The 12937-nt window shown below is 38.9% G+C and overlaps 1 long non-coding RNA gene across 1 annotated transcript in view; it reads left to right on the forward strand.

Annotated features, from left to right (window-relative positions):
* The window catches only part of LOC102147427 (uncharacterized), a 275708-nt gene that overhangs the window by 192387 nt on the left and 70384 nt on the right, over positions 1–12937 (forward strand). The gene's annotated exons all lie outside the window — the stretch shown is intronic.

The raw sequence follows: 12937 nt of genomic DNA on the forward strand, positions 1-12937 counted from the left end.
TGAAAGTGCTGCCTGAAAGGGAGTAATGCAGTGATGGTGCAGGGATTGCTGATGTAGGGTAGTTGCTCATGTTTCCTCGAGAAGGTAATATTTGACTTGAGACTTGAACGACCAAAAGAGGGGCCAGCCATGTGAAAATAAGAAGATCCCTCTGAGTAAGAGAACAATGGGTGCAAAGGCCCCACGGTGAGAAACAAACTGACTTGTGCAAGACAAGCAGCACTTTGAGGACCAGAGCCCACTGAGCTCAGAAGCGGAAAACAGTGGTGGTGGAGGTAGGAAAGCACATGGGGCCAAATCATGAAGACACTTGCAGGCTACAGAAAGAAATTTAGATTTTATCTCAAGTGCATTGGAAGCCATTGGGTAGTTTTAAGGAAGTAAGTAATACAATAAGATGTTCTTTTGGAAAGAAACTTGAGGTTTCTGCGTAGCAAGTAGATTGGAAGGAGGCAAGTGAGAGCCAGGAGAAGGGTTAGTAGGCCACTGCAGGACACAGACATGTAAAAATAAAAATAAATCAAAATACCCTAATGAGCATGTTAGGGCAGTTGTTAACAAGATCTACTGTAATACTGTATTCATAGAACAAATAAATATTTGTGGTGAATTAAGTGTCTGGGACTGAAGCCAAGCTCCTTGTCCTTTTCATGAATTATGCTCTTATTTGGCTCCGGGTAATGAAATTGCACTATGTACACATTCGTATTTTGGAAGACTCAAGAGAGATAGTTGCTGCCTTGTGAGAGGAGTAATGTTCCAAATAGAGACATATGTACCCCAACAGGTGGCTATTCAACAGAAAGAAAATCTGTGGACACAGAGGAGACAGAAGGGGTCGGTGGGAATCAGCAGAAAGAGACTCAAGGGCTATGATCCCTGAAGTCCCCTGCTACTAACACTTCCTATGTTGCTATAGTTATTTGACCTAAAGGTGGCTTCTGTGTTCCAACTCAACATCACCTCCAGGTCCTCTGCACCCCTTCTAAAGGTTCCCACTTTTCCTAATTGTTATGATGGAGGTTTTGTCTTTCCTTGATCTACCACATTATTCTCAGAAGCAAAAGTTCTCAGTTCATTTTTGAGACAGTATTGGTTTGTCTCATGTGCAATAATCCATGGTCTAGGAGAGTTTGCATTTAAAATATAAATATGCTCTCTGATTGGCTCTGAGTTACACAGCAGAAGCATAAACTGCTATCTCATGGATGTCTTGAGCAGTGGTTTTCAAGCTTTAACATGCACCCAAATCACCTGGAGGACTTGTTAAAACACAGATTGCTGGACTCCATCCCAGAATTCCTGATTCAGTCCGGGGGCTCAAGAATCTGCATTTCTATGTGTTCCCAGGCGATGCTGATTTCCAGGTCTGGCAACCATGCTTAGAGAATCACTGACTTGTAGAAATAGAGTCACAGATGTGTGAGGAGAGGAGATGGTAGTCATTAAAGCAAACTCCTGCTCACCTTCAGATCCTTGAGTGAGTCTGTATCTGAAAGGGGAAGTTCGACGTAAGAAACTTTGCTCCTAAATGGAGATAATTACCAGGCCTCCCACATGGAGTACCTGGAAGGGAAGGATTGCTTTGTGTATGTCCCCTGGCACTGGAGCATCCAGATGGTCAGTAATAGGTGGGAGAAAAGCACAGTTACAAAGGAGACAGAATCAATGATAAATTCAGAGGTCCAGGAATGGTTATTCTGGGCCATCATCATCATCATTGAGTGAACAAGCAAAGGATCCACAGCAAGAATTGCTCAATTTCTAGAAGTGGAGTTCTCAAATGTTGGTTGTGCCTAAGAGTCTCCTGGGATGCTTCTAACAAAGGCAGATTCCCTGTTTGGATGTACAGTCCTGGAATCTGCATTTCTGAAAGACTCTCTCCCCCAGCAATTTTGATACACTTGGAAAAACATTGCCTTGGATAACATTTACTTCTGGACTTAGTCATTGAACATGTTGAAAATCATAATGTCTACAATGTGGAAACGTAGAGTTAAAATTTATGCTGGAAATGACTCGTTTATACAGTAGAGGACAAAGGTATGAATGGGAAGAAAAGAAGAAAGGAGAAACACACTGAAATCAACAGAAGAGTAATTTTAAGGTAGCTGGAGAACGTGCGCTTTCTGAGACCCACAGATCACCATGCTGTGAAGCTTCAAATCTCACGTCTCTGTCCAACATGTCTCAGCAACGCATCAGGTGTATTGCTCTGCTATGGAAAAACTAGATAATTTAGACTGCTCTTGATTTTTTTTAAATGAGATTCACAAACCATAAGAATAAGTTTTAATTGGCACAATTAAATAGTGTTTAGTATATTCTCAAAGTTGTGTAAATATCAGTGCAATAATTCCAGAATATTTTTATCACCCACTAAAGAACCCTCTTACACATTAGCAATCACTCCCATCCTCTGTTCACCCTAATTCCTGGAAACAACAAATTGTGGGGATGTTATATAATTAGGAGTGTACAATGCGTGGCCTTTTGTAAATGGCTTCTCTCATTTAGCATGGTGTTTTCAAAGATCATCCGTGTTGTAGCATTTATCAGTCCTCCATTTCTTTTTATGGCTAAGTAATATTTCATTGTATGGATAGACCACATTTTATTTATTCATTCATCAGTTGATGGCCATTTGGATTATTTCCACTTTTGGCTATTATGAATAATCCTACTTAGAATATTTGTACACACATTTTTGTGAGGATATTTGTTTTCATTTCTCTTGGATATATACTAGAAGTGGAATTGCAGGGTCATATCATCACTCTATGTATATCTTTTGAGGAACTGACTATTTTCCAAGGTGGCTTCACCACTTTACACTCCATCAACAATGTGTCAGAGTTCCACTTTCTCCATATCCTTTCAAACACTTGCTATTTTCTGTCTTTCTGATTATAGCCAACCTAGCAGATGTGAAGTGGCAGCTAATTGTGGTTTTGACTTGCATTTCTCTAATGACAAATGATGTTGAGCTTTTTGGCCATTTGTGTATCTTCTTTAGAGAAATGTCTGTTCAAATCTTTTGTCCATTTTTAAATTGGGTTATTTTTTTATTGTTGAATTATAAGTGTTCTTTACATGTTCTGGCTACAGGTCCCTTATCATATATTACTTGCAAATATTTCTCTCATTCTGTGGATTGTACTTTCAAGTTTTTGATGGCAATATTTTAAGCATGAAGTCTTTTAATTTTGATGTAGTTTATTTTCTCTCTTTATTCCTTAGTCACTTATGATTTTGATGTTATATCTAAGAAACTATTTCCTAACCCAAAGTTATGAAGATTTACTCCTATTTTTCTTCTAAGAATTTTGTTGTTTTAGCTCTTACATGTGAGTCTGTGATCCACTTTGAGTTAATTTTAGTGTATAGTGTGAGTTAGAGGTCCAGCGTCATGCTTTTGCATGTGAATATCCAGTTTCCCAGCACCATTTGTTGGAAGGACTATTATCTCCTCACTCAATTGTCGTGGTGCACTTGGTGAAAATCAATTGACCATAAGTGTATAGAATTATATCTGGGTCCTTTGCATTTCCATACAAATTTTAAGATCAGCTTGTCAATTTAAGTGAAAAGATGCCGCTGAGAGGTTGGTCCTGTGACCTAGTGGTTAAGTTTGGCACACTCTGCTTCAGCAGCCTGGGTTCAGTTTCTGGGTTCAGACCTACACCACTCACCAGCAGCCATGCTGTGGCGATGACCCACATACAAAATAGAGGAAGATTGGCACAATGTTAGCTCAGGGTGAATCTTCCTCAAGCAAAAAGAGGAAATTGGCAACAGATGTCAGCTCGGGGCAAATCTTCTTCAACAACAACAACAACAAAAGCAGCTGGAAGTTTAATAATACTTTTCTTTTCCTCTGCTTTCACATGCCCTTGATACTTTTAAAATGATTTTTTGTAATATATCCCACTTTTCCTAATTGTTATGATGGAGGTTTTGTCTTTCCTTGATCTACCACATTATTCTCAGAAGCAAAAGTTCTCAGTTCATTTTTGAGACAGTATTGGTTTGTCTCATGTGCAATAATCCATGGTCTAGGAGAGTTTGCATTTAAAATATAAATATGCCCTATATTTAAGTCATGTGTCTTTATACTGGCTATGAAAAATGTGTCTCTTCTACATTTGCTTTTTGTAGGCGAGACTTTTCTTTTACTGCTTTTTCCTGAGAGATATAGACATAGCTGACACCCCCTCTCCTCACTTAAAGACATATGGTTTAATCTTTTCTCATTTTTTTGTGTTCCTTGGGCAGTGAAATCCATATCCTTTTGGCTGTTCAAGAACAATTTTTTTTTTTCTCAGTAGAAGAAAGAAGCTAAAGAAAATTAATTTTTGCAAGGGGAGCAGTTGCTGGTTTCAAGCTTTGAATGTCATTTTCATTCTGAGAGTAAGATTTCTCCAGCCCTAGGTTTTCTTCCATTCTTTCCCCCGTGAGAGAGTCACAACTCAGCAGGCAGCTTTGCATGATGCGATTTCATGTGGAGGTGCACAGTGCGCTAAGTATCAGTGAGTCCTTTCATCCATCTGATCACCCTCAAACATATTTTTAAGTAGGATAAATTTTGGGAAACTCCACAGAAGGAACAATCTCCCAATTAATTTCTACTGTTCTTTTTATTTGAGCTTCACTTTTGAGTTCAAGTATTTACCCCACAATTTCTCTAATAATGTGAAGTATCAAATACAGATAATATATTTAATCAGTGGGCTTGTTAATTTATTAAATTATCTTCAAATTGATTCACTTATTCACTCACAGACACATGCATGCATTCTTTCAACAAATATTTATTGAGCTCCAGACACTGAGCTAGATACTTGTGACTCAAAGATGAATAAAATGTAGATCATGCCTATAAGGAGTTCAGAATTTAGTGGCAGTGGGTAGGACTAGACATAAAAATATGCAATTTAAAATAACATAGTGAAGTCAACGATAGCACAAGATGTTGTGGATCACTGATGAGAGGCAGGAGTACTAAGGAGAAAAATTGAACCACGAGGCAACAGGACATAGAAAGGTAAGTTTTGATGGAGGAGAAGGAAAGGGAACAGAAGCAAGGGAGAAAGGGGCAGAATGACTTTAAAGGTAGAACTTAAAGGAAAGCAGATTTTGTTATCATTGGATGCCTGGTGAAGGATAAGTAACGGAAAAAGGGAGAATCACTCATTATTTTGTCTTATTATTTTGTCACCTACTTCATAAAGTTGTCCTAGACCTATGGTCAGAAACCCTGGTCAGGTTTCTCTTTTTTTGACCAAATCTTTCCCAACACAGTTACAAACTCTCTGATGCAGGGCATTCTTTATCTGTAGCAATGCTTAGCTTGTGATTGGCAATCAATTATTATATTCAAATAAAAGGAAAAAGAAAGGACGCCTCTTTTTGCTGAAGCATTCCGATCTTACATTATTCTCCTCAGTGAGTATTATTTTCTTTCTGCCACTAGAGGGAAATGTCAACATTTAAAAAATTTCCTATAACAAGAGGAAATCTTCCTCAAGAAAAGGCCCTGCTCCCGTCTAGCTAGAGCCTATTTCTTATGAAGAACATTCAGCATGAATCACATTTTCACACTTCTTCCCACTTGTCTCCTGAAAAAATAAAACATCTTATTAATATGCAAAATATCATAAAATAACATAGCTCTGTTTTGACAGTTCTCAATATTTTTCTCTTTAGTCTTTAGAAACCAAATCCTATTATGGCTGTACTCAAACACACACACACACATGCAGACACACACTCATGCATGCACACATACCCCACATTATAGGCTAGCAAGAAGCTATTTCCTCCTTTTGTGCTTTATGCTCTTTTCAAATACAAGACTGGGAAATCTGAGGAGAATGGACATTTTATTTCTCAGGTATTCATACTTAAAATGAACAGATTTTAAAATACATCAAACTAAGTTTTGAGAATGTATAAGTCAGGGTTCTCTAAAGAAACAGAACTAATAGGAGATGTGTGTGTGTACGTGTGTTTGCACGTGTGTATAAAATAAAGAATAGGCTCATGTAATTATGCAGGCTGAGAAGTCCCAAGAACTGCAATCAACAAGCTGGTGACCCAAGAAAGTCAACGGTTTAAGTTTCAGTCCAAAAGCTGGCAGACTCAAGACCCAAGAAGAACGATGTTTTGGTTGGAGTCCGAAGGGTAGAAAAGACTGATGTCCCAGCTCAAAGTAATCAGGCAGGAGGAGGTCCTCCAGTCATGGGAGAGTCAGCCTTTTTGTTATATTCAAGCCTTCAACAGATTGGATGAGAGACATTCCCAAGAGGGAGGACAATCTACTTTACTTAGTCTGCCAATAAATGTGAATCTCATCCCAAAACATTTTCACAGAGACACCCAGAATAATGTTAGACCAATTATCTGGTCACCCATGGCCCAGTCAAGTTGATACATAAAATTAACCATCATGAAGAGTTTAATTCCTTAAGAATTACCCTGTGCTGTCCTGGGGCAGTATTTGCAGGGATGATAGAAAGAGAAATGATATTTCTCAAGCAAAGGGATGCCTACTCTTTGAAATTGAGTTCTGTCATCTGGACCCTTTCCCCAATCTTAGCATCATTAGGCCTTCTGTAGGCAACAGTAGCCTTTCCTCTTTCAGTATAGTGGTGATTGTCTTGGAAGCAAACTGCGGAAGACGTCTCCCCACTTTGTTAGATCTGTTGTGTATTAAGAGGAACATCTGGTCACCTTATATATAATACCAGGTAATATTAAATAAACCATAAATTAAGCAATGAGGAACTGTCATCTTAGTAGAAAACAGGAATCCGAATGGAGCTAGACAAAAAAGAAGATCATATTGATGGTAAGTCAACATTACACTAGAGACCTGAAGGAAGGGAAATGCAAGAAATGTCAACATGTTCACTTTTTTCCTACCATCGGTGAACACTTACTCTTTGCTATAGACACTGGTCTAATTTTATATGCATTATTTTAACTTCAACAACCACCACATGAAATAAGTGCTACAGTTAACCCTTGAGGACTGAGTCTCAGCTATATTAAGGAAACCTAGGTCGAAGTTTCCACAGCTAGTAATTTGGAGACCTGAGACTGAGCTCAGTTTAGCTAACTCCAATAGCTATCTTCTTATCTCTATGGTATATTGATATTGCCTTCTACTTACAAAGAAAATTTCTGAACCTAAATCAAAGGGATCTCTACTGTACTGCCAAAGTGCTCCCAACAGAATCCCTTTGGAGAGGCACTATTTTTACTCCAATAGACAGAGGTAGAGGATGGGGAGGTAAGGCCAATATTTCCAGTGTTGTTCCATCCTATAACTTTCTTGTCAAACTCTTACTCTTTGCCTATGATATGGTCAAAACAATTAGTTACTTGAGTTCTGGGCCTCCATTATCTAATCCTTAGACAGGCTTAACGACTACCAGTAACAGGATTGCTGTTAGGTGCAAATGAGAAAATTAATGCAAAATTTTAATACAATTCCTTTCTTTACTGTCCCATATGCCCCCGAATATATACTCCTTCAGACAAGCTACATTAGACGACCTCCAAGTAGGTTGTATAGAGTTTCTATGCTACCCAATCAAAACTCAGATTTCTGAGAGTCTAAGTAAAGTTCCAAGGGCTCTCCATTGAGGTTCAGATGCTTCCCAGGAGAGGACCAGGACACTAGAAATTGGGATAGAATCCTACTAGTCTCTTAAAACACTGTTTTGTCCTTCCCTGCCTATATTACCTACTATTGGTTGGTCTCTCACAACTACAAGGTCCTTCATTTTAAAATTTGGTGGTGATTTTTTAAGGACCTAGATCTCAAGATGAAAATTCCCAAGTTTGAAGGTGTCATCATTTCCTATTATTGCTGGTTTAATTTTATAGTGCCTTGAATCTTCACATGAAAAATTAAATTAATCTTGTCTAAAAACGGAATCTTTGAAAACTTTATGGCAACCTGCCCCATTTCTAATATCTGAAAACACCTTAGTTTATTGCAACAACATTGGAATCCATAGCTTTGGAGGCTCAACCAAACAAGGTCTCTCACATTTCTGCATGGTGACATGATGCTTAACTTTTAGTAGGCAAGAAAAATACATGTCAGCAATGAATTATTAACTAGACTCTTAGTCATAGGCTACAAATGATGTTCTGAATGATGCAAAAATTTATAGAATCAGCTTTTCTTTAACTAATGATTAAAGGAACTTCTCATTATTTTGACCTTTATGGGAATATTTCCCTCTGTCTCACTCTCTGTGTTTTCCTTATTTCATCTAGAAGTGAGAAGTGGACTTTTTAGTAGGTTATTTCTTCTAGGAACCTATGAGGAAATCTGTATTTGGTGGGATGGGCGTAGTATTATATGTTTGACTTGAATGGGGTTGCTGTATCTTGATCTGAGGGTATATCTGGCAAGTCCACAGCAGAATGAATTTATAATGGGAGGGTGCAAGTCACGGGGTCTCCTTGAACAGGACCCAGACACAAACGTGTTAGGCTGGACAGAGTCCTGCCTTCTTCAAATGACATCACAGTATTTGAACCCCCCTAGTCCTTACAGTGGGAACCAGATGGGTTTACTAAGGTGATTAAGTGTCTTAGGTCAGGTTCTCCAGAAATGGACCCTGAGGTAGATTTTTATGAAGGGAATTTATTGAAGAAGTGCTCTCAGGAGAAGGGAAGTGAAGGAAGTGGGATAGGGCAGGTGAAAAAAGTAAGGATATGATGTCAGCTGAGACTAACTTCAGCTTGTGTCCTATAAGGAGTTCTGCGGCATGAATTACACCACAGTTAGTCCCACTTTGAGGCAAAGGAGCCAGTACTGTATATTCCCTATCTATCAGTCATTGATGACTGAGCACCTGAAGGGACGTGGCCTCTCTCAGAGGGCAGTTCTCTGGAGAAGGGGCAGCTGTGAGCCCTTAGTGGGGATGCCTAATGCTGTCGGGGGATGGGTGCACCCACTCACTAAAGGGGATCTGGGCAGGGTAGCAACGGCATCCACTATAGTAAGAAATGTCTTTCTCTTTCCATCCCATTTTAAGAATTAAAAAGAAAAAAAAGCAGACCAGTTCCCTTGATACTTTGAATGAACTGTTTTCTAAGTGATCGGTCACAGAAAGCCTTTGCTCTCAATTGCAGTTGGAATTTTTTGGTTTGCTAGTAATTTGTGGTGGCATACACTTAAGAATTCCCAAAGCTTTAATTTAGGCTGATTTCCACCAAACCACAGTAAGAATTAGTTATATGCCAAAAATGTTTTCCTTGTTCACTCTCCACTCCTGCCAAGACAAGTTTTCCCATGTAAAATTCAACTTTGACTTAGACAAGTCTGCACTTTTCACTTATGACCATTCATTTCTCTCCCATTTGAGCAGCATATTATTCTCATAAAAGCTTGGTTCAGAGAGGCCAGGAGATAATCCACATGTGGAACTGGCCTGGATTGAGATGCTAACCAGCAGCAACAGATACTCAGAGAATGATCAGCTGTGTAGTCAGCTGCCCATCTAAGAAGAGGCTATCACTAAGCTTTAGTCCAATGTTGCCAAGAAAGAATGCAAAGCAGGGATGCCAATTTATTCAGTTTTTCAAGAGTAGATGGAAATTTGGGTTTTCTATATAAATAACCCAATTTTAAAATGTTGGAATAAATTCAAATTTAAAATACTGTGTAGGCCTACTCTGTAGAGGCCAACACCATTGCAAGTCACTGGTTTTCCTTTGGAGGTCTGTATGCCTGCACTTTGCTACTAGACTTTAAGCTCCTAGAATGGAAAACATTTATCTTATGTATCATTGTGCACATGCACTAAAGGGAGCTTTGCATTTAATACACACTCAAATATTTACTAAGTTGAAAAATTGTGGAGGCTATCAGCATTAGTCATTTATCAACATTTAGGAAGATATACAATTGATCTAAGATCACTGTGCTAGGGCTGGAGATAGAGGGATAAAAGACAGCATTCTCACCCTCCAGCAGTTCACAGTGTACTTGACTAGATAAACGAGCATGGAGAAGATAGTGACAGTTTATGGGGCTTGAAAATTTTTTAAAAAGTGAACAATTTCAAGATCCATGAGAGAGGCAAACACAGTGGAGGGTCACCTAATTAATCAGGGTAAATTCACCAGAGGAGATAAGAGCAGAATGGAGTTTTGAATGAGAAGTTGTAGTTAGCCTGTCACTGAGCATGGTGGAAGAAAAGAAGGGCTTTACAAACAGAAGAAACAGTATACAGAAAGCCATGAGATTAATTGAACAATGATAGTTCAGGGAGATGCACATTTACTGGTACCTAGGGTGAAGAATGAAACATGAAGAGATGAGACATCAGAGGTGAATCAGCAGCCAGTTTGGTTGAGAAGTGGAGCTGGTATGTCATACTAGAAAACTTGGCTTATAGCATAAGAGTAATGAGAAGCCACTGAAAAATCACAAAAGCAAGAAGATAAGCACATTTTGAGAAAGGCACATGAGTAACTGCATGTGGTCTCAGCCTCACACTCAACTAGGACCTGGCAAATAGTAGTGCCTCCTGACCTCCTACATGACTGGGCCCCTGAAGATGACATGTCTGTCTTTGCATCACCAGGCACTTCCAGTCAGTGAGGGCCCATGACATGGTTTGTGACGTCATTCGAGTACCCTCGGTGAAAAAAGAGCACTCCTCACACCTCAGTTTCCTAGAGCGTGGTATAGCATCTCACGCAGTCCACCTCAGTGAGATGATCTTGTGGTTATTGCAAGCAGGGAGCAGGAAAAGGACTATTGTGAAGTTTTTCAGAAGCAACATCTCTGGAAACTTTGACATCCTTGGGGATGGCTAGGAGACCATGGCAGTGAACTGAATAGCTGGGGAATTAAGCTAAAAGCAAACCACTCCTCACTATCTTACACCATATGCAAAAAACCAAATCAAAATGGATTGAAGACTTGAGTGTAAGACCTAAAACCACAAAACTCCTTGAAGAAAACATAGGGGGTAAGCCCCTTGACATCAGTTTTGGCAATGATTTTTTGGGGGGATTTGACATCAAAAGAAAATGCAACAAAAGCAAAAATAAACAAGTGAAATTACATCAAACTTAAAAGCTTCTGTACAGGTAAGGACACCACTAACAAAATGAAAAGGCAAACTATGAAATGGGAGAAAACATTTGCAAATCATATATATGATAAGGGGTTAATATCCAAAATATTTAGAGAACTCATACAACTCAATAGAAAAAAAACCCCAAGCAATCTGATTTAAAAATTGGCAGAAGGGGCCGGCCTGGTGGCGTAGCGGTTAAGTTCACTTTGGCGGCCTGGGGTTTACTGGTTTGGATCCGGGGTGCAGTCCTACACACACTGTGGTAGGCATCCCACATATAAAGTAGAAGAAGATGGGCACAGATGTTAGCTCAGGTCCAATCTTCCTCAAAAAAAAAAAAATGGCAGAAGACATTTTTCCAAAGTAGTCTATTTTCAGTAGACATTTTTCCAAAAAGGATATACAAATGGCCAATAGACACATGAAAAGGTGCTCAAATCGCCAATCATCAGGGAAATGCAAATCAAAACCACAATGAGATATCACCTCACAGCTGGTTAGAATGGCTATTATCAAAAAGACAAGAAATAACAAATGATGGTGAGGATGTGGAGAAAAAGGAACCCTTTTGCATTGTTGGTAGAAATGTAAATTTGTGAAGCCAAAATTGTTTGTTATAGAAAACAATAAGAAATTGCCTCAAAAAATTAAAAATAGAGCTACCATATGATCAACAATTCTATTTCTGGGTATTTATCTGAAGAGAACGAAATCACTGTCTCAAAAAGTTATGTGCACCCCTATGTTCGTTGCGGCATTATTTATAATAGCCAAGACATGGAAACAACCTAATATATCAACAGAATATTATTCAGTCATAAAAAGAAGAAAATCCTGCCATTTGCGACAACGTGGATGGACCTTGAAGGTATTAGGCTAAGTGAAGTAAGTCAGACAGCGAAAGACAAATACCATATATCTCACTTATGTGTGGAATCTAAAAAAGAAAAACCCAAAACTCCTGAATGCATAGATACAGAGAATAGATAGGTGGCTGCCAGAGGCAAAGTGTGGGGGGTGGGGGAAATGAGTGAAGATGGTCAAAAGGTACAAACTTTCAGTTATAAGATAAATAAGTCCTGGAGAAGTAATGTACAGCATACTGACTATAGTTAACAATGCTGTATTGTCTATTTAAGAGTTGCTAAGATAGTAGATCTTAAAAGTTCTCATCCTAAGGAAAAGAAAATCTAACTATGTGTCATGACGTTAACGAAACTTACTGTGTGAAAGCAATTTTTTTTTAAATGAGCTGTTATTAAAGGACTGGCAAGTTAGAATCTTCATGTCTGGTTTATGTTAAAGTCCTGAACTATCTCACAATACCAGTCTTGTTGTAGTGTTTTAATTCATTGCCTGCCATGTTTCAAAAACCACTTCAGCTATAGAGCTTAGTGTTCTTGTAGCAGCTAGAGAGCACATCCTCAGTAAGAGGCGCACTGACACAATTCATTTGTTGTATGCACACGTTGAAACAAATAAAAACGTGTCAACAAAAATCTCTGGAATATAAGAATTTAGCTAGGAAAGCGTTATTGCTTGTACAGTTTGCAAACTGGGGAGATGTAGTCTTTGGCAGCAAACTGAAAGTGTGCTCTGGGAGAACAAAGGAAGGGGGTGTCTTTTGTAGAAAAAGTTCCTGCCCAAGTTCCCACTCAGTTCTGCTTATGCAAATGAGGGATTCAAGCCTGCTTAGTCCCCACTAGTTGGTGCAGGTCACAGTTTTATCAGTTGGGTCCAGGTGGCTCTTAGGGACTTTTGTAAAATCAGGAACTTTGGCAGAGTCAAAAGCTTAAGAGCGCATTCTGTGGTTTTTCCAAGAA

The sequence above is a fragment of the Equus caballus genome, chromosome 5, assembly GCF_041296265.1.
Source record: "Equus caballus isolate H_3958 breed thoroughbred chromosome 5, TB-T2T, whole genome shotgun sequence".
Taxonomy (NCBI): Eukaryota; Metazoa; Chordata; class Mammalia; order Perissodactyla; family Equidae; genus Equus; species Equus caballus.